This window comes from Phacochoerus africanus, chromosome 9 (genome assembly GCF_016906955.1).
Source record: "Phacochoerus africanus isolate WHEZ1 chromosome 9, ROS_Pafr_v1, whole genome shotgun sequence".
NCBI classification, from domain to species: Eukaryota; Metazoa; Chordata; class Mammalia; order Artiodactyla; family Suidae; genus Phacochoerus; species Phacochoerus africanus.
In genome coordinates, this window is record NC_062552.1 from 66,549,937 (window position 1) to 66,572,614 (window position 22,678).

Sequence of the window (22,678 nt, forward strand, 5' to 3'; positions counted from 1 at the left end):
CAGTGAGTGAGGCCAGGGATCAAACCTGCAACCTCATGGTTCCTAGTTGGATTTGTTTCTGCTGTGCCACGATGGGAACTCCCTATTTTAATTTTTTATCTATTTATTTATTTATTTTTTTGTCTTTTTTAGGGCTGCACCCTCAGCATTTGGAAATTCTCAGGCTAGGGGTCAAATCAGAGCTGTAGCTGCTGGTCTACACTACAGCCACTCGGGATCCAAGTCGCTTCTATCTGTGACCTACACCACAGCTCCTTAACTCCTTAACCCCCTGAACGAGGCCAGGGATCAAACCTGCATCCTCATGGATACTAGTGGGGTTCCTTAACTGCTGAGCCACAACAGGAATTCCCCAACTCCCGGTATTTTTAAATAATTTATATCATCACTATTAGGTAAGAGATGGTGAGGATAATATGTAATTTTTTAGTTTTGAAGTGGTTAAAAATAGTTGGATGTGGTTATGTCTGGTCATGGCATATCGAAGGATTCATACTATCTCAAGTAAAATAATGAATATGAGAACTTAAATTTGGATTTGTGCTCAATTAATGCTCAAATTTGGTTTTCCACTGTCCATTCCCCTCCCCACCTTAACCACTGACAAGTATATTCTAATATCCAGATCTCTGGTGTGTTGAAGACAGAAAGAGAGGAGAATCACTGGTTTAGATAGGTATCCAGATTATCTATCCTAGTCCTCTACTCAGAAATCTTTAACTCATCCTCATTCTGCTGAAATCCATTAAATTGTAGTATATAGCCAATTGTTGTTATGCAACACTGGCCTGTCAGATAGATGGAAGATAAGTTTAGCCTTACAGAGAATCTTGAGAAGAGTCAGAAGGAGAAATAGGAGCAGGTCCATTGAGAGGTGATCAGGGAAGCATATTCTCACCCGCTGAGGCAAGAGTGTATTCTGTTTGTCAGTAAATAACAAATGGGGGGATCATTTCACTGCATCTGTTTACTAGGGGGTACTTAACTAGACAATGCTCTATAGGTCTCATGTTTCTGTATGTCGTCTAAGCAGAGATACTGACTGCCTTTTTTATGAAATATTTTTCAAGGACATTTGTATGATAGAGAAGAGATAATGTCTGGTCCAGAAGAAAGAGCAGGTTTGCTTAGTGCCTTGGAAAATAAAGATCATCTCCTTTTGGAGCAAAGGGTGCTGTAAGAGATTTGGGTTCCCTGTGCTCGGGGTCTGTCTCCTGTAATGCAGTCCTCTTCACGTACAGGTGGCACCTGGCCCTTCTTTTACATTGAGCTGTGGGAATTGAAGCTTGGGAATCAGAACAAGAAAATGATACTTGGACTCTTTCTGAGAATAATTAAGTCCTTTGTGTCTGACCCTGGAATCTCATGTCTTCTGCCAGCACCCACAAAACTGTGCCACACTGCCTTGTTGGCTTACAGGTAGGGTGGAGTCTCAGATCCCTCACAGTTCTTGATGGTTTTGGTGGTGAGAATGTGATGAAGAGATATGGTCTCCTAGGAGAGGAAAGATGATGGCCTTACAGGCCAGATGCTGAGATGAGACAACCCTGGTATCCTACTGGATAAGTAAGTGCTCTGGCTCAAGTATTGGGTGGTTAGGGGACCAAGGATCTCCTACCATCCTACTTGTTAATCATTAGAGGCTGAGCAGTGAGAGGTAGGATTGGAATCCACTGCCTACAAGGTGCCTTAGTGGTTGGCTGCACCCCTCTGGGCAGGAATTGGGAGAAGGAAACATTTTTATTTTTTAAAATTTATTTATTTATTTATTTATTTATTTATTTATTTATTTATTTATTTATTTATTTATTTATTTATTTTAGGGCTGCACCTGAGGCGTATATAAATTCCCAGGCCAGGGGTTGAATTGGAGCTGTAGCTGCCAGCCTACAGCACAGCCATAACAATGCCAGATCCAAGATGCATCTGCAACCTATACCACAGCTCTCAGCAATGCCAGATCCTTAACCCACTGAATGGAGCTAGGGATTGAACCCATGTCCTTATGGATACTAGTTGGTCTTGTTACAGCTGAGCCACAGTGGGAACTCTGGAAGAAGAAATCATATGATAAAGGGATCGCTCTAAAGACAATGTGGTGGTTGCTGCTAACCGAGAGAAGCCCCCAAACTGACATGAGTGGTGACAGCAGTGAGGGACATGGTATTCACTAGAGACCTTTGGGGGGGTCTGAAACATTTGACCTTTATTTAGTGCATGCCCACTGAAATCGAATGCAGAGCCTTGCTTATCAACTTGGAGCTGCTCTTACTCTCCGTGTCCCCTTCTCTTCCACCCCAACTTCAGTTTCATTAAAGAGGAAGACGATCAAGGGTGAGCCCCATGCCCCCTGTCTGAGTATCCTGGGAGGCTTCACAGAGGAGAGAGCACCAAACCTGCATAGCTCTGTTGGATGTAGCCCCAAGTTATTATCCTACCCATTTTTGTGGGAGGAGAGCCCCCAGAATTCTGTGGGTGGAGTTTGGGCAATTTTTGCAGTGGAGAAGGGAAATTTGTGGCCCTGTTGGGTGGAGGCCTTTAAGCCTATTCAGTGTGTGGTTGTAGCTTCCATAAGTTGGTGTAAATCATATCCATGTTCACATGTGTGTGCTGTGAATGCTTGAAAATGCCAAAGGTCATTCTCAGGTTTGGGAAGAGGTGCATGTAGAGGATGTACTGGTACCTTTGGATCCCTGCAACTCTAATGACCCCTTTGAGCTACAGGTCTCTGTGACTGATGACTTAACCAGTTAGAGTCTGGCAAAAAGGAACATCTTTCTTCTGAGATGTTCCTGGGCTGTTTGGACTCCTTGGCCCCCTCGCCCCCTGATACCACTCTCCTTTTTAAAAACAGCCAGGAACTTGCTACTGGGCTGTTCTTGGAACTGACTCATGGAAGCTTTGTGACTCGCATGAGAGTCTCCAGGGTGAAGCAATTGGAGTCAAAGACGAGAAAGATGGGGAGGGCCAGACTGGCCTCACTGTCAGATGGAAATGCTGAAGTCCACAGCCAGGGCAACACCAGATCCGAGACTCATCTGCGATCCGTGCTGCAGCTTTCGGCAATGCTGGGTTCTTAACCCGCTGAACAAGGTCAGGTATCAAATCTACATCCTCACTGACACTATGTTGGGTTCTTAACCCATTGAGCCACAATGGGTCCACAACTCCAGGTCCGAATATTTTAAGGCAGTTTGGTCACTGAATGTGGCTCTGCTCAGAAAGGGACCATCTTTTCTCAGCCACATTCTGGTTAATGATTAGGATAATCTATTATTATTTTACAATTTGGGATTTCTCCCTGACAGTATCTGGGCATGATGCTTTTCTGTTCACACATAGCAGCCCCAAGCCAGTAAATTGAATGGGTGTACTTAACCACGTGATAATCAGCCTTGCGATATGGGCTATCTCAGCCCAACAAGAAAATCTTGGAGGCTGAGCCAGTTTAAAGCCCTAGGCCCCCTTTTAGCTGGCCATTCAATTTTGATTGCCATGCCCTTTGATCTTGTCAAGAAATCTATCAGATAAAGCAGAGGATCACCCCAGATTCTGCATGTCTCATATAAAACACTGGTTAACACTTTCTGATGTCTTCCAGTCCCAAAACCATTGCTTCATCTTTCTAGGAGGTAAACACATGCCACCTTTCTGGGGGTTTGGATAGAAAGGACAATTTGGACTGTCAGCCCTCAGACAATCCCTCCAAAAACAGGGACTAGGTTCAGTTATTCAAACTGAGCTGAAAACTCTAACTGAAGCTTACCAGCTTGCTAGGAGGCCCTGTGAGGAACTGTGAACCTGTGCCCTTTGAATGATGGAGGCTCACTTGAGGCTAATAATAGTAAAAACATTTTCTTTCCAGGGACCCCATGTGTGACTTCTGGACTTTGTTTCTTGTGTGGAAGCCAGGAGTTACTTGTATCTCCTGAAAACCCCCATCGGGGCAGTCTAAGAGACCTGTGAGTGTTGAGAAACACCGCTGGCAGATCACATGGCCCTCAGATGCCTGCAAAGATCTCACACAAATGGGGCTCTCTGGAAAGGTAACTGATTCATTCTTCACTCACACCTTGTGGACAGCGATCCCTCTAACAGGAGTCACCCAACTAGAAAAGGTGGTACAGAATTTTGTGATTTTCGCTGAAGTGATCAGTGACACTGCCTTGGCTGTGGAAGGATTTCAGCTTGGCTTCAGCTCCTTAGCCAAAGCTGTTATGAATGAGAGGGTTGCCCTACACTTCCTCCTCATGGGCCAAGGTGGATTTTGTGTGATCTCAAGTACATGGATTAATGCCTTAGGCCAAGTGGGAAGGTCATTACAGAAATGTGGCTTTTCAAAGTAGACTCCGGTAGTTTTGGGGATTTGTTAAGCAGGTTGGTCCTAGGACACTGGGGGCCATGGCTGAGATCCATATAGGATGATCTTATCGTGTCAGAGTCCTATTTGACAGTAGCCTTAATTAAATGCTGTGCTAGACAAGTTGATTTGGTTCCAGCCTCTGTTGGTTAGATTAACTACAGTGGCTGATGGACTGGAGTGGCATAATTATGTGCAGAAACTAACATGTGTGGGAAGTGGGTATTGTTGGGTGATAGCTTTCTGTAGACCTCTCACATTTCTGCATGTCTTGTAAACAGTGGTCCTGAGTGTCTTTGTTCCAGACTATCTGTTCAAGGATGTTTGTAAAGGAAACAACCTTGGAAGATGCAGCGTCTCCTTTTAGGGTGAATGCTTAGAACCTTGGAAGATACAGTGTTTACCTCTGGGGCAAAGGGCAGAGAAATGTTTATTGTCCAGTATAAAAAGATTTGGGGAGGTCCTGTCATGGCTCAGTGGTTAACGAATCCAACTAGGAACCATGAGGCCTTGCTCAGTGGGTTAAGGATTCAGCATTGCCATGGGCTGTGGTGTAGGTTGCAAACACACCTCGGATCCCACGTTGCTGTGGCTCTAGCATAGGCCAGCGGCTGGCCCCCTAGCCTGGGAACCTCCATAATGCTGCAGTGCGGCCATAGGAAAAAAAGACAAAAAAAAAAAAAGTGGAAAAGATTTGGATTCTTGAAGCTCAGGGCTTCTCACCTGCATTGAAACTCATTGTATGTGTAGATGTCACGTAGGCCCTCTTAGTGTCGCTCTATGGAAATTAGAGCTTGAGGATCTAGAGCAGGAAAATGTGTTCAGCTACTGCTGTTGCTGAGGGCAATAAAGACCTTTGTCTCTGATCCTAGAGTCTCCTGTCTTCCTCAGCAGACATCAAAGAGTTAATAGGCTAACTTGTCAGCTTTCGGGCAGGATGAAATCTTAGTCTCTTTAAACTTTTGTTTGTTTGTTTGTTTGTTTTTAGGGCCACACCCATGGCATTTGTAAGTTCCCAGACTAGGGGTCAAATTGTAACTGCAGCCACCAATATATGCCACAGCTGCAGCAATGCAGGATCCCAGCCACATCTACAGACTATGGCTCAGCTCATGGCAACACGGAATCCTTAACCCACTGAGCAAGTCCAGGGATCAAACCTACCTCCTCATGGATGCTAGTCAGGTTCATAACCCACCGAGCCATAACAGGAACTCCCCTTTAAACTTCCTTACTGCATTTACTTTGAATAATAAGATAGTACTATGGTTTAATTAAACCAACCTTTTTTCTTGGTATTTGTTTTCTTTTTTCTTTTTATGGCTTCTTTTTCTTGGTATTTGTTTTCTCTTTTCTTTTTATGGCTGCACCTGCAGCGTATGGAAGTACCCAGGCTAGGGGTTGAATTGGAACTGCAACAGCCACAGCAACATGGGATCCGAGCTGTGTCTTTGACCTACACCATAGCTCAATGCTGAATGCCGCTTTTGAATTCTTAGCCACTGGGCTACCAGGAAGCTCCTACTTTCCATGGTTCTTAAATATTCCCCAGGTTTTTTTGTTTTCGTTTTTGTTTGTTTTTTGGCCGCCCCTTTGCATATGGAGTTCTAGGGCCAGGGATCAAATCCAGGGTGGAGTTACAACCCCACGTCACAGCTGTGGTGATGGCAGATCCTTAACCCACTGCACTGGGCCGGGGATCAGACCTTGTGTCCTTGCCACTGCAGAGACACTGTAGATCCCACTGCGCCACAGCGGGAACTTCTCATTAGGGTTTTTAAAAGCATATCATATGTTCTTACATAAACGTCTTTACAGTATAAAAGTGAATTCTTTTTTTTTTTTTTTGGGCTGCACCTGCAGCATATGGAGTTTCCCAGGCTAGAGGTCTAATTGATTGGAGCTAGAGCTGCCAGCCTATGCCATAGTCATAGCAAATCCAGATCAGAGCTGTGTCTTCCACCTACACCACAGCTCACGGCAACGCTGGATCCCCAACCCACTGAGTGAGGCCAGGGATTGAACCTACAACCTCATGTTTCCTAGTGGGATTTGTTTCTGCTGCGCCATAATGGGAACTCCTTTCCTTCCTTCCCTCCCCCCCCCCCTCCTCCTTTTCCTTCTTTCCTTCTTTCCTTCCTTTCTTTCTTTCTTTCTTTCTTTCTTTCTTTCTTTCTTTCTTCTTTCTTTCTTTCTTTCTTTCCTTTCTTCTTCCTTCCCCTTTCCTTCCTTCCTTCCTTCTTTCCTTCCTTCCTTCTTTCTTCTCAAAAGTGAATTCCTTACTAAGCCTGGTTGGTCAAGCTATTCATGAGAACTATCTGCTTCATTCTTTCCTCAGTGAGGGAAGGCTGGTTGAGTAGTCTAGGTGAGAAGAAGAGGCTGACTTTGGACCAGGGTGGTGGCGCTGTGGTAGAAACAGGATATGGTGACTAATTAGATACAGAGGGGGAGGAGAGAGCCTGGGTATCTTTCTTGAGCGACTTAGTAAATGGTGACATTCACTAACACAGGGACTTGGGGGAAGGATCAGGTATAGGGAAGATCATGCAGGAATCAGTGAGCTGTAGATGATAGAGGATTTTGTAAGTGATGTTAAGGAGTATGGACTTTATCTTGAGAGCAGTGGGAGAAACTGGAATGTTGTTTTTTTGTTTTTGTTTTTTTCTGGCCACCCCCATGGCATGTGGAAGTTCCCGGGCCAGGGATCAAACCCCTGCCATAATTGTGACCTGTGCCATAGCTGTGGCAACACTGGATCCTTAACCATCTGCACGACATAGGAACTTCCTGGAGTGTTTTAAATGATGGAGTGATATCAGATTTGCATTTTAGAAAGATCACTCTGGTTGCAATGTTAAACATGGATTGGAGGGGATAAAACTTTTGGTAGGAAAACTAGGAGGCTGTTAGAGTAGTTTAGTCAATCCATGGTGGCCAAAAATAAGTTTGTTGCAATGGAGATGAAAAGTGGATAAAATTGACAGATGTCGAGCTGGAGGAGAGTTGGAAGTCATGGTTGCTGACCAGATTTTTGCCTGCTTCAGATGAGTGGTTAGCAAATTTTTTAATGAATTTCCACTCACTAAAAATTATTGTAGGAGTTCTCTTGTGGCATAACAGGTTAAGGATCCAGCATTGTCACTACAGTGACTTGGGTCCCTGCTATGGTGCTGGCTTGATGCCTTGCCTGGGAATTTCTGCATACTGTGGGCAAGCCCCCCCCCCCATGAGTTCCTGCTGTGGCACAGCAGGTTAAGAACCTGGTGTTGCTGCAGGCTGTGGCTAAGGTTGAAGCTGTGGCTCACATTCAATCCCTGGCCTGGGATAGACCATATGCTTCCATATACCATGGGTAATGGCCAAAAAAGGAAAAAATTAGTAATGTAAAGAGGTGAATGGTTTGCATAGTAGGATGCTGAGTTTGATGTCAGTGAAATATTTGAGTGGAGATGTTTAGTAGTTTGATGAATATGGAGATATAATAATTAGGAAATGGATCTGGGCTAAAGATAAATATGTGAGTCATAGATGAATGATACTTTGTCAAAGGAAAGGATGCAAGTTCTTAAGAAGAGCATAATGGGCAGATGTTCTTTTTTTTTCAGGGTTGCTTCTGTGGCATATCAGGTTGAATCAGAGCTGCAGTTGCTGGCCTACACCACAGCCATAGCAGCTGGGGATCTGAGCCACATCTGCAACCTACACTGCAGCTTCAGGAAATGCTGGATCCTTAACCCACTGAGCAAGTCCATGGATCAAACTGCTGAGCTACCAGGGAACCCCAACATCTAGTTTTCATTAGGAAAAGATAACAAATAATAAATGGTGTGTACTAGGTACCATAATGGATGAAAATCCACCCCCCTCCAAGCTCTTACTATCAAAGGGCATGATATACTTTGTTCTGTTGTCCAAAATGGTTGCTCGTCACAAAACCAGAATTATGCAGAATTTCCTTCTCAGTCACAGGCAGTGCTGGACCAGGGTGTGGGGGAAGAGCCAGCCTCTGGAGGAGCAGGCAAATTGGTGTTCCCAGTGGATAGTTCATTCCCAAGAATATAGTGAATATCTTGCATCTCCAGTTCTTTCCAAATTTCCAAGCAAGTAAGTCATTTTACCTCCCCAGGAGGAGAGGGGCCAGGACTGCACTGAAGGAAAACTCAAGAAAATCAGGAGTGAGAGGATGGGAACTCCTTTTTTTTTTTTTTTTGCCTTTTTCTAGGGCCTCTTCCTGAAGCATATAGAGGTTCCCAGGCTAGGGGTCTAATCAGAGCTGTAGCCACCGGCCTATGCCAGAGCCACAGCAATGCCGATTCTTAACCCACTGAGCAAGGCCAGAGATCGAACCTGCAACTTAAGGTTCCTAGTTGGATTCATTAACCACTGTACCACAATGGGAACTCTGGAACTCCTCTTTTTTAAAAAAATTGGAGTATAGTTAATTTACAATGTTGTATCAGTTTCAAGTGCGTAGCAAAGTGATTTGGGTTTCTTTTTTTTCATTTGTAAATTACTTCTCTGACTTTTTTTCAGGTTTTTTAATATATATATACATACACATATATATTCTTTTTCAGATTCTTTTCCATTGAAGGTTATTGTAGGACATTGAATATGGATCTCTGTGCTATATAGTGGGTCCCTGTTGTTTGTTTTATAGATGTGTCTGCCACCTACACTGCAGCTTGCGATACTGCTGGATCGATCCTCAACCCACTGAGTGAGGCCAGGGATCAAACCATCATGGATACTAGTTGGGTTCTTAACCTGCTGAGCTCCAAAGGAAACTCCCAGTAGTGTGTATATGTTAATCCCAAATTTCTAAATTATCCACCCTCCTCATCTACCCTTTCCCCTTTGGTAACTATAAGTTTGTTTTCTATGTCTGTGAGTCTATTTCTATTTTGTAAATAAGTTCATTTATATCATTTTTTTATATTCCACTTTTTTTTTTTTTCTCTTTAGAGCCGCACCTGAGACATATGGAGGTTCCCAGTATAGGGGTTGAGTTGGAGCTACGGCTGCTGACCTACATCACAACCACAGCAACACAGGATGTGAGCCACTTCTGCAATGTACAACATGGCTCACGGCAATGCCAGATCCTTAACCCACTGATGGAGGCTAGGGATCGAACCCGCAACCTCATGGTTCCTAGTCGGATTCGTTAACCACTGTGCCACAACGGGAATGCCTCTATATTATTCTTCTAAGTGATATAATATTTGTCATTATCTGACTTACTTCACTTAATATGATAATCTCTAGGTCCACCCATGTTGCTGTAATGGTATTATTTCATTCTTTCTTATGACTGAGTAATATTCCACTGTGTATTTATACACCACATTTTCATTCATCTGTTGATGGACATTTAGGTTGTTTCCATGTCTTTGCTATTGTGACTAGTGCTGCTATGAACATTGGGGTACATGTATCTTTTCGAATTATAGTGTTCTCTGGATATGTGCCCAGGAGTGGGATTGTAGGATGGTAACTCTCTTTTTAGTTTTTTTTGTTCTTCATAGTGGCTGGACCATTTGCATTCTCACCAATAGCATGGGGAGGTTCTTTTTTCTCTACACTCTATTCATAGCCTTTTTTTTTTTTGGCTGCGCTTGGGGCATGCAGAAGTTCCTGTGTCAGGGTTTGAATCTGTACCACAGCAGTCACCACATCAGATCCTTAACCTGCTAGGCCACCAGAAAACTCATGTAGACTTTTTAATAATAGCCCTTCTGACTGGTGTGAGGTGATACCTCATTGTAGTTTCAACTTGCATTTCTCTAGTAATTAGTGATACTGAGCATCTCATCATGTGCTTGTTGGCCATCTATACCCTGAATCCATGCTTAAAGTAAAACCTTCTCTACTCACAATACTTCTGAAACCAAATGTATGTTTTCTCTCCATACCAAAGCCCATTCTCTGACACTAGATAGGTGTCCTACAATTCAATTAAATTCTGGCGCTGTCTCCCTGGGGTTAGTAACCCACGGATTTAGGTGCAGCCCCACAAGACTGCTGCCATTTCAGACACCAGTGGAAAGTCTGGACCTCTGCACTTCTGATCTACTGGATTTTAGCTGGGGGTTCCCATGACCTCTTCCTGGGGTTTAGTAATTTGTTAGAACTCAAATGAACACTTTACTTACTATTACTGGTTTATAATAAGGGATACTCAGAGGGACCTCATGGTACAATGCTAGTGCATCTGATTCCAAGAGTACTCAGGAGCAGCCAAATGGAAGAGATGCATTGGGGAAGGTCTGTGGGAAGGGGCACCACACCTCAGTGTGTTCACTAAGCCAGAAACTCTCCTGACCCCTTTGTTTAGGCTTTTACGGAGGTTCCATTATTATTATTTTTTAATTTTTACGTTTTTTGACTTTTTGAAGGCTGCACCCATGGCATATGAAAATTCCCTGACTAGGGGTCAAATTGGAGATATATAGTTGTCGGCCTATGCCACGGCAACGGCAACATAAGATCCGAGCCACGTCTGTGACCTATACCACAGCTCATGGCAACGCCACATCTTTAACCAACTAAGTGAGGCCAGGGATGGAACCTGCATCCCTCATGGATCCTAGTCGGGATCATTACCACTGAGCCACAGTGGGAACTCCCTGGAGGTTCCATTATATAGCCAAGATTGACTAAATCCTTGGCCATTGGGAGTTCCCATTGTGGCTCAGCGGAAACGAATCTGACCAGCATTCATGAGGACTCAGGTTTTATCCCTGGCCTTGCTCAGTGATTTAAGGATCTGGCGTTGCTGTGACCTGTGGTATAGGTCACAAACATGGTATGGATGTGGCTTTGCCGTGGCTGTGGTGTAGGCCAACAACTAAAGCTCTGATTTGACCCCTAGCCTGGGAAGCTCCACATGCCACAGGTGCGGCCCTAAAAAGAGACCCCCCCCAAAAAAAAAACCAAAAGAAAACTGGCCATTGGTGACTAAACTCAATCTCCAGCCTCTCTTCTCTGCCTGGAGGGATGGGACTGAAAGTTCCCACACTCTGATCACCTGGTTGTTTCTTCCAACCCCATCCCGACGCTAATCCAGGGCCCTATGAAAAGTCCCTCATTAACTTAAACCCATGTATGGTTGGAAAGGACTTCCTATGAATAATGAAAAATTCCTCTCATCTCTCTCCACTCAGGAAATTCCAAGGGTATTAGGAGCTCTGTGCCAAGAACCTGGGATGAAGACCGAAAAGTTTTTTTTTTTTTTTCTTTCTTTCTTTCTTTCTTTCTTTCTTTCTTTCTTTCTTTCTTTTTTCTTTACGTTCTTTCTTTCTTCTTTCTTTCTTTTTCAGTTTTCTTTCGGTCTTTTTTTCTTTCTTTCTTTCTTCTTGTTTTCTTCTTTCTTTCTTTCTTTCTTTCTTTTTTGTATTTTTAGGGCTCACCTGTAGCATATGGAGGTTTCCAGGCTAGGGGTTGAATCGGAGCTGTAGCTGCTGGCCTACACCACAGCCATAGCAATTTGGGATCCAAGCCGTGTTTGCGATCTACACCATAGCTCACAGCAACACTGGATCCTTTAACCCACTGAGCAAGGCCAGGGATCGAACCTGCATCCTCATGGCTGCTAGTCAGATTCATTTCCACTGAGCCACGACGGGAACTCCCAAACATGCATTCTTATTATACATCTCAGTACTTTATGAAGCACCCATATTAATCTGGAAGAACAGATCCTGTTGTATTACTACCACCTAAAACCCACCCGTGGCTTTCTGCTGTATTTGGGATCAAGTCCCAAATCCTTAACATTTTCACAAGGCCTGGATGATCTGCCCTCTGTGCTCCACAAGCTTTTTCTTATGATTCTCAACCAACTGTCCCTCCCTTCCCGGCCCTTCTTTCCACTTCGGGGTGTTTACCCAGGCCCTTTCCTCTGGGTAAACAGAGGAAGGCAATTCCTTACTCTTCGAGAGTTTCTCTTTTCTACCCAGCACAGATAGCTCTTCCTCAGGAAACTTCTGTGACCCCACCCTCCCCCCACAAGTTGGGGGGGCCTTGTGACACAGTGTCACAATAGCACAATTCCAGTGATTTCTGTTTCAAGGCGTTGCTGTCCTATTACCTTGTAAAAAATTTGAGAGTAGCTCTTGTGTCTCTCTTGTTCATTTCTATTTCAATATCTGTAAATATAATTGGGATGAAAAAAGCTATGTTTTGAAGAGATGGAAAAGTTTTTTCCCCCTTTTCCTATCCTTTGAAGCTGGCCCATACTCCCCCTCCAGTTAACAATTTTAATAGCTGATTCTATAATGGATACTTAAAGGCTATGCTTTTGAAAAAGCAAGACCTATTAAAGACAGAAGTAGCTTTATTTTTTTTCCCTAGGTAAAAAATAATATGAGCTTCGTATAAAAAATTATGGAAAAATTGGATGATGCTTATCATTTTGTAAAATCATCATATTATTATCATAAGTGCTTATTGTCGAGAACTTACTATGTGCAAGTGCTTCATACACAGAATCTTTAAACTAGTCCTGTGTGGCATCATTCTTGTCTTATAGATAAGAAAAACCAATTTCAGAGGCTTTTTTTTTTTTGTCTTTTAGGGCTGTACCCATGGCATATAGAAGTTCCCAGGCTAGGGATCAAATCAGAGCTGCAGTTGCTGGCCACAGCCACAGCCACAGACACAGCCACAGCCAGAGCCACAGCAATGCGGGATCCAAGCCTTGTCTACGACCTACACCACAGCACATGGCAACGTTGGATCCTTAACCCACTGGCAAGGCCAGGGATGGAACCTGCACCCTCATGGATACTAGTCGGGTTTGTTACTGCTGAGCCACAATGGGAACTCCAGGTTCAGAGACTTTCAAATTCATATACTAATCAGGGATGGGCCTCTGTGTATATATGTGTCTGCCTGTCTGCAGACTTATGTCCTGGGCTGTTAGGCTGGAACCTCTGTATACCTCCCTCTGTTAAGTGGTTCCTGACCAGGAGGATCATCCTTGATGCATCTGATTCAGGAGATTTGCAATGGAGCCTGGAAATCCCTACTAGTCAGTCATGCTATTCTGTAACTATAGTTCTACAATACCAGATAGTCTCTTTCTCAGTTCAGAGAAAAGTACAAGCAGGCCTGAATTAATTACTGATCATTCCCATTGGGCGTCAAGTTATTTGTGCCCACGTTATTGGCAGAAGTCAGCAAATAAGCGCTAAACATGGAAGCCATAGAGCTGCTTGCTCATGCTCTGGGTAAGGCTTTCGGTCTCCAGGGTCCTTAGTTCTCTGCTGCCCAACTTTTGGTCCTGAGGCATCTTCTCTGTGGGCTGCAAGCCCTGGGGATTCTTAGGCTGTGGGCTCAAGTTGAAGAGCAAGGAAGAAGAGGTCAGAACTGAGCTAAGCAATGCTGGGAAGTAAAAGAGAGAGAGAGAAGGGAGAGGAAAGGGGAATAGGAAAGAGAAGGGGAGGGAGAGAGAGAAGAATCTGACAAATAAAGGAATGTTTGGTGATTATAGAGTAAATAAGACTCATTTTTCTTATGTGGCTGATAATCCATCTCCTCCAAGGCAGTTCTGTTAGGGAGTTCCAAACATACAGTCTAACCAATAGATTAAAAAATATCACAAAATAGGAAACAGGACTGTAAATGCCACTTTAGAGGAGAAAGTTTGGAATAGTGCCAAGGTGGAAGATTTTTCATTCTGTGGAATCAAGGTCATCTTTGGCTTTGAGGGCTTTGCTTTTGGCCAACACTCAAGCTTGACAGCATGAACAGCCCTGAGGTGAAGTACCAAAGGCAAATACATTCAGTCAGAATGAAGGTTGGTGTTATGCACTTTCAAGGGAAGGCTGTTTCACATACTAACTACCTAGCTGCTGGGTGAAGTTACTGGTGCAGGGCAATGTTGGCCCCAGAATGCAGGTGCCCCATCTGTTTCAGAGGCACCAGAAGGACCAACAAGTGGATTGTTAGTGCCTGTATGTGCAAAAGGAGAGCTCATATTGAATGGAATATTTTGTGTTTTCTTGAAATACTCACTGAATGACCCTAACTCTTCAAATATCCTCTTACACATACCTGTCAAAATGTCCTGAAATTGATAAAACCCAGTGTAGGTAAGTATGTGGAGAAATGGGAGTTTTCACTCATTCTTATTGGTAGGAGTGAGAATTGGTAAAGCATTTGAAAGGCAATTTAGTGCTATTAAGTGTTTTTATGTTTGTATCACTTGATCCCGTGGCTATACTTCTATACACTTATCCTGCAGAAACATTTGTTCAAGTTTATAACAATGAACATACAAGAATATACATTCAGTATTATTTAACGCATTAATTTTTTTTCTTTTCTTTTTTTGTGGCTGCACCCATGGCATATGGAAGTTCCCTGGCCAGGGACTGAATCTGAGCCTCAGTTGTGACCTATACCGCAGTTGTGGCAATGTTGGATCCTTTTAACCCACTGCTCCAGGCTGGGGATGGAACTCTCACTTTTGCAGTTACCCAAGCCACTGTAGTTGGATTCTTAACCCACTACGCTGGGCAGGAAATCCTAAAACATTTCTTTTTTAATGAAACAAAATACATTTAAAAAAGCCCATAAAATTCACATGTATGGTTTAATGAATAATTATGAAGCAAACCATTCATGTAACCAAAATTCATATCAGGAAAGATAACAATGCCAGTTCCCCAGAAATCCCCAGGTGTTCTTCCCAATTGCAGTCTTACTTCTTTCCTATATAGATAACTTCTTTCCTGACTTATATCTCCTAGAACTGAGTCTCCTAGAACTGAGATGTCCAACGTGGTAGACACCAGCCACACATGCTAATAAGCATGTGAAACCTGCTAGATGGGATTCAAATGTGCTATAAGTGTAAAATTCACACTGGATTATGAAGACTTAGTATAAGAAAAAGTAAAGCACTTTATTAATAATTTTTAATATTGATTATGTAGTGAAATGATAATATTTTAATATTGGATTAAATGAAATATACATTACTTTCACCTGTTTTCTCCCCTTTGTGTAATGTGACTACTAGAAAATTTAAAATTACATTTATGGCTTTTGTGGCTCACATTATATTTATATTGAACAGCCCAGCTCTGTAGGTAACTACTAAACTACTATCTTGACTTATTGATAATATTTTTCCTTTCCTTTAGATTTTTGCCACCTGTGTAAAATAATATAGTTTAGTTTTGCTCACTTTTGAAATTTTTATAAAATGAAAAATGCTTTTATTTTGGGTCTCTTTTTAGCGCTGCACTCACAGCATATGGAAGTTCCCTGGCTAGGGGTTGAATCAGAGCTGCAGCTGCTGGCCTACACCACAGCCATGGCAATGCGAGATCTGAGCCACGTCTGAAACCTACACTGCAGGTCATGGCAATGCTTGATCCTTAACTCACTGAGTGAGGCCATGGATTGAACCCACATTCTCATGGTATTAGTCAGGTTAGTGCCAAGCCACAACAGGAACTCCAAAAAATGCTTTATGTATCTTATATCTTGTTTCTTTTGTTTATGTTTATGTCATTAATCCTGCTCTCACATAAAACTGTGATTCATTCATTTTCATGTATATAGTATTCAAGCTTATGAATATATGGTACAATTTGTTTATCCATTCTACTGTGCTAACTTATACCCCAACTAGCAGTGTATGAGGATTACAGCATTGTTTTTAATGTTAAAAAATTGGAAACATCACAAATGTCCATCAGTAGGGATCAATAGATAAAGTGATAAAGTGCATCTGTGCAATGAAATGCCACACAGTTGAAAAGAATATCTCTGAAATGACTTGGAAAGATGTCCAGAACACATAAGACAAGTTGCAAAATAGAGTTATATAATCACCCTATTGGCACAAGTGCAAACATCTACAAGTGCAAAAGAAGTTTTTGCAGTAAAGCAACAGACTTGAGAGCCTTGGGGTGCATGAGAGAGAAGGGTGGAGAGTGAAGTGGTTAGTGGAGTGTCCTCAGAGGCTTTGGCCTGTAGATGAGGTGCTGTGTTGGATCTCTTGAAGGGAGCACCCAGGATGGGAGCCCTTAGGGCCTCTCAGCCTGTGCACTGCCAATGTGGGGCATTGCCACAATGAAGTAAACTTAGCAGTGAGAAGCAGAGAGAGGCCTTGAATTTGAGTCTCCCTAGGCTGCTCTAGTTCCCTGGGGGTTTAGATGGACCCAGAAGCTGGTGAGAGACAGACTGGGAAGTTTGTCAGAGGAGACTTGCTAAGGCAGGGAGAAGTATTGCTGGGGGTTGAGAGGAGGCTTTAGGGTGGTATCTCTAGGTTGGCACCTAATGGGGGCCACAGTCAGAAACTGGAGGGGCCTACTGAGGAAGCATGAGAGGAAACTGAATCAATAAGGAGAATTTGGCCAGTAAACCTTGGAAGGTGGAGTGAGCCAAGGGAACAGACCACAGAGTCTTCAGGACAGCCAGCATATAAGTAGTATCCAGGCTGTCCAGCAGACTAGAATAGTCACCCTGGGGCTCAGGGGACACTAGGTAGCAACAACCCAAGGATCAGCATGATGCCAGGGACTCCCTTTCCTTCACTACTCCAACAAGGATGTGTAAGCCTATTTCGGGTGGAGGAGCAGAGGAGGATGCTGTCTGAGATCGTGAGCATCTTCATCCAGACAGAAGACTGAAGAGACTGTTGAAAGTGCTGGATCCAACTAAGTTAAAGCTGCAGTGGATTAAGCTGGTAAGTGGTTAATGCCTCAGACCAGAACTATAACAACATAATCAAATTCATTTTTCTTTGCAAATATGCATTGTAGCAAATTAAACTTTACAACCACATTACATATGTGTGTTAGTATATCTGTAGGAAAAGCATCTGGAAGAAGATGGTCAGCCTCCAGGGGATGGGGTTCTTGGTGACTTTCCCTTTCTATCTTGCATAGTTGGGTAATGTTTGCCCCCCCCCCCATTTTATTGCGATATAGTCGACATATAACATTGTATTAGTTTAAGGTATACAATGTAATTATTTGATATATGTATATATTGCAAAATGATTTTCCACATTATGTTTAGATAATATCCATCCCCTCACTTAGTTATAAATTTAAAAAATAAGCATGCATTAATTTTGTAATCGGAACCTTATAGAAAAAATTAAATTTCTTGGAGTTCCCTTGGGTGCAGTGTGTTAAGGATCCAGCATTGTCACTGCAGTGGCTTGGGCTGCTACTGTGGCACAGATTTGATCCCTGGTCCAGGAGTTTCTACATGTCATGGGTGCAGCCAAAAAAAAATTTCTTTAAACCTTTCTGATATTTATAATATGTATTTCTTCATCTTCCTATATGTTGCTGAAAAGTTAAAGCAGACATTATAAAGATAGGAACTTTATCCTCTTTGCTTGCAGCTTGCTAAAGTTTTATGATTTTAGGTTGAATTTTGTCAAAGTTTTTTTCCCCTCTATTTTCTCTTTATTTATTTTTGGTTTTTAGGGCCACACCTGTGACATGTGGAAGTTCCCAGGCTAGGGGTTGAATCGGAGCTACAGCTGCTGGCCTACATCACTGTCAGATCTGAGCCATGTCTGCAACGTACACCACAGCTCACAGCCACACCAGATCCTTAGCCCACTGAGCAAGGCCAGGGATTGAACCCGAATCCTCATGGATCTTAGTTGGGTTCCTTAACCCCTGAACCACAAAGGGGACTCCTTATTTTTTCTTTTTCTAGTCAGACCTGCGGCATATGGAAATTCCCAGGCTAGGGGTCAAATCACAGTTGCAGCTGCCAGCCCATGGCACAGCCACAATAATGCCGGATCAGAGCCACATCTTCGATCTGCGACATAGCTTGTGGCAATGCCAGATCCTTAACCCACTGAGCAAGGCCAGCAATGGAACCTGGCTCCTCATGGAAGCCATGTTGGGTCTTTAACCTGCTGAGCCACAACAGGAACTCCAACAGTTTTTGTATGTGTGCAGCTGTTGAATTATACATTCCCCCCTCCATTTATACTATATTAACATAATAATTAACTTTTGAATTAATTTTCTGTTTGAATGTTAAACCAGCCATGCATTCTTGGAATGGGCCTGACTTGGTCATGATGTATTATCTTTTTATATATTGTAGTCTGTTTACAATATTTTGTTGGGAATTTTTGCATCTGTGTTCACGAGGGACGGTGTTCTGTATTTTTCTTGTCTTGCACAGTCTTTCTCTGGTTTTGGTATCAGAGAAATACTAGTTTAACAAATCAAATTATTAAAAAAAGGTAAGAAATTTAATTCTAGGATACTAGAGCTCATGAAGTGGAACATGCATATGTTTGGCTATTGTTTTACTTTGATCTATATATTTTTTAGAAAATTTATATTGAAGACATATATAATTTATGGGTAATAAATATGGGGTTTAGAGCAACAGGTTCTTGGATAGGAAAACATCCTCTTTTTTTTTCTTTTTAAATTGTCACACCTGAGGCATATGAAAGTTCCCAGGCCAGAGATTGAATCTAAGCCATAGTTGCGACCTATGTTGTCCCACAGCTGTGAGCTCTGGTGTAGGTCGAAGGCGAGGTTCAGCTCCTACAGTGTTGCTGTGGTGTAAGCTGGCAGCTGTAGCTCCAATTTGAGCCCTAGCTTGGGAACTTCAGTGTGTTATGGGTGCAGCCCTAAAAAAGCAAACAAACAAATGAAAACCCCCCAAAAACCTACCAAAAAACCCCAAGATTCTATTCAAAAGTTATACTTAAAACTGAAAGATTACTAGGGCAGACTTAAATTGTCACTGATTAACTAGAACTCTGTCTAGGCTAGTGAGATGCTGAGATATGGTAGCAGATAATAAATCTAGCATTTCCAATGGATCGTTTTAGATGATAAAATGTCCAATAATAGTGGGAGAAAGCAGTGGGAGACTGCAAAGTAATACACACACACACACACACACACACAGTCTTTTTAGGGCTGCACCCACAGCATGTGGAGGTTCCCAGCCACAGCAATGTGGGATCCTTAACTCACTGAGTGAAGCCAGGGATCAAACCTGCATCCTCATAGATGCTAGTCAGGTTCGTTTCTGCTGTGCTACAACAGGAACTCTGAGGTTTTAATTTTTAAAAAATTTGATTTAGTGTCAAGCTTTGTTCAACTAGCTAAGAATCTAGAGACAACTTTGGACTTAGGTTTTCTTGTTTCCCTTTCTGGGCTTAGAGAATTAATCAGATTCATTCTCATTGCCCATTGTTTTTAAGAACAATTTCAAACTTGTAACATTTCTTCTTTCTTTCTTTTTTTTTTTGCTTTTTAGGGCCGAACCCACAGCATATGGAAGTTCTCAGGCTAGGGGTTGAATCAGAGCTGCAGCTGCTGGCCTACACCACAGCCACACAATGCTGGATCCTTAACTCACTGAGCGAAGCCAGGGTTTGAACCCATGTCCTCATGGGTACTAGTTTTGGGTTCATTACTGCTGAACCACAACAGGAACTCCTTGAACTTCTGACATTTCTAAACAAGACTCATTTAAAAAACATCTGTCGTCTCTCATGTTCTTAATAAAACTTTATACCTTTTCAACTGTGTAAAAGTTTAGAAAATGGATTCTTTTTTTTTTCTTGCTTGAATCAACTATGTTAAAGACAGTCATCAGGAGTTCCCGTTGTGGCACAGTGGTTAATGAATCTGACTAGGAACCATGAGGTTGCTGGTTCGATCCCTGGCCTTGCTCAGCGGGTTAGGGATCCATCATTGCCGTGAGTTGTGGTGTGGGTTGTAGACACGGCTCGGATCCCACATTGCTGTGGCTGTGGTGTAAGTTGGTGGCTACAGCTCCAATTAGACCCCTAGCCTAGAAACCTCCATATGCCATGAGAGCAGCCCTAGAAAAGGCAAAAAGACAAAAAAAAAAGTGCAGTCATCAGAAATGATTTTAATTTTTTGTGTCTTCTTCAAGGTTTTTTGAAAATGCAAAACCAGGACTAGATAGGTCACTGATTGAATATTTGTCGTGATCCATATGAAAATGCTGATTTATAGATATTTCTAGTTGGTACAATGCTAGGTATAAAAACTTCAATATACATTAAAATGGAAACCATTTATTTTGCCAGTATAAAGTCAAGTAACTCTTCCATAAGAAAAAATAGAGGAGTTCCCATCGTGGCGCAGTAGTTAACGAATCTGACTAGGAACCATTAGGTTGCGGGTTCGGTCCCTGTCCTTGCTCAGTGGGTTAACGATCCGGTGTTGCCGTGAGCTGTGGTGTAGGTGCAGACGCGGCTTCGGATCCCGCATTGCTGTGGCTGTGGCGTAGGCCGGTGGCTACAGCTCCAATTCAACCCCTAGCCTGGGAACCTCCATATGCCGCGGGAGCGGCCCAAGAAATAGCAACAACAACAAAAAGACAAAAAAAAAGAAAAATAGAAATACAGGGAGCATATCAAATTATTTTTATGAATTAAATCACAGCTACTTTTTTTAAGCACCAACTATGATAAGATAGTTTTCCAACTTTAAAGCATTTTTTTTTACCTCTTATGATTTTACAATGTATTTAAAAAAATGCCATTATAGGAGTTCCCGACGTGGTGCAACACGATCATTGGCATCTCTGGAGCACTGGGACACAGGTTTGACCCCTGGCCCAGCACAGTGGGTAAAGGATCCAAAACTACCACAGCTGCAGTGTAGGTCACACTGTGGCTTAGATCCGATCCCTGGCCCAGGAACTCCATATGCTGTGGGGCAGCCAAAAAGGAAAAAAAAAAAAAAAACCTCAAAACTTTTGGAGTTCTCTCTGTGGCACAGTAGGTTGAGAATTTAACTGCAGGAGTTCTCATCATGGCTCAGTGGTTACTGAATCTGACTAGGAACCATGAGGTTGCAGGTTTGATCTCTGGCCTCACTCAGGAATTAAGGATCTGGCGTTGCCTGAGCTGTGGTGTGGGTCACAGACGAGGCTGGGATCCCACCTTGCTGTGGCTGTGGTGTAGGCTGGTGGCTACAGCTCCGATTTGACTCCTAGCCTGGGAACCTCCATGTGCCTTGGGTTTGGCCTTAGAAAAGACAAAAAAAGACCAACCAATAAATAAATAAATGAGTAAATGAATAAAAATTAAAAAGAATCCAACTGCAGTGGCTCGGGTCACTGGAGAGGTGTGGGTTTAGTCCCTAGCCTAGAGCAGTAGGTTAAGGATCCAGCATTGCCACAGCTGCAGTTTGGATTCAATTCCTGGCCTGGGAACTTGCATTTGCTGTGGGTGTGGCCATTAAAAAAAATGCCATTACAGTTGCCTTACCTGCTCTATAAGACCTGGAATCAAAGAACGTAGAATTAGAACACACAAACATCAAGCGGTAATACTTACTCGTGCTGAACCTTAATACTAAAGGTTTTTTTTTTGTTTGTTTTTTGTCTTTTTCTAGGGCCACACCTGAGGCATATGGAGGTTTCCAGGCTAGGGGTCTAATCAGAGCTGTAGCTGCTAACCTATGCCACAGCCACGGCAATGCCAGATCTGAGCCTCGTCTGTGATCTATAACACAGCTCATGGCAACACCAGATCCTTAACCCGCTGAGCGAGGCCAGGGATTGAACCTGCAACCTCATGGTTCCTTTGTTAACCACTGAGCCACGATGGGCACTCCAAGATTGGTTTTTATTTTTATTTTTATTTATTTTTTTAATTTATTATTATTATTTTTTGTCTTTTCTAGGGCCGCTTCCGCAGCATATGGAGGTTCCCAGGCTAGGGGTCTAATTGGAGCTGTAGCCACTAGCCTACGCCAGAGCCACAGCAACGCGGGACCCAAGCCCCGTCTGCAACCTACACCACAGCTCACAGCAACGCTGGATCGTTAACCCACTGGCTCGAGATTGGTTTTTAAATAAGCAGATGTGTGGCAATGCAAAATAAAATACAAACTTGTTAGAACAGTAAACTTTGATTCAGTGGCTATAGAAAAGGAGGTGGTTTTGTTTAGTTTTTCAACGCATCTGGACTGGCATCAAGTTGCATTATGCATTTAAAGTAGTACATACCCTGAAAGCTTATATTTTTTCAGTTGTGTGTGTCACCTGAATCAGAGCCCATCCACCTTTTGTTTGCTTGTTTGTTTTTATTTTTATTTTGGCCATGCCTGTGACTTGTGGAGGTTCCCAGGCCGGTGATCAAACTCGTGCCATTGCAGTGACCTGAGCCACAGCAGTGACAATACTGGATCCTTAACCTCCTGAACCACCAGGGAACTCTCCCATCCAACTTTTTTTTTTCCTCTTTTCTTCTTTTTAGGGCTGCACCAGAAGCATACGGAAGTTCCCAGGCTAGGGGTCGAATCAGAACTATAG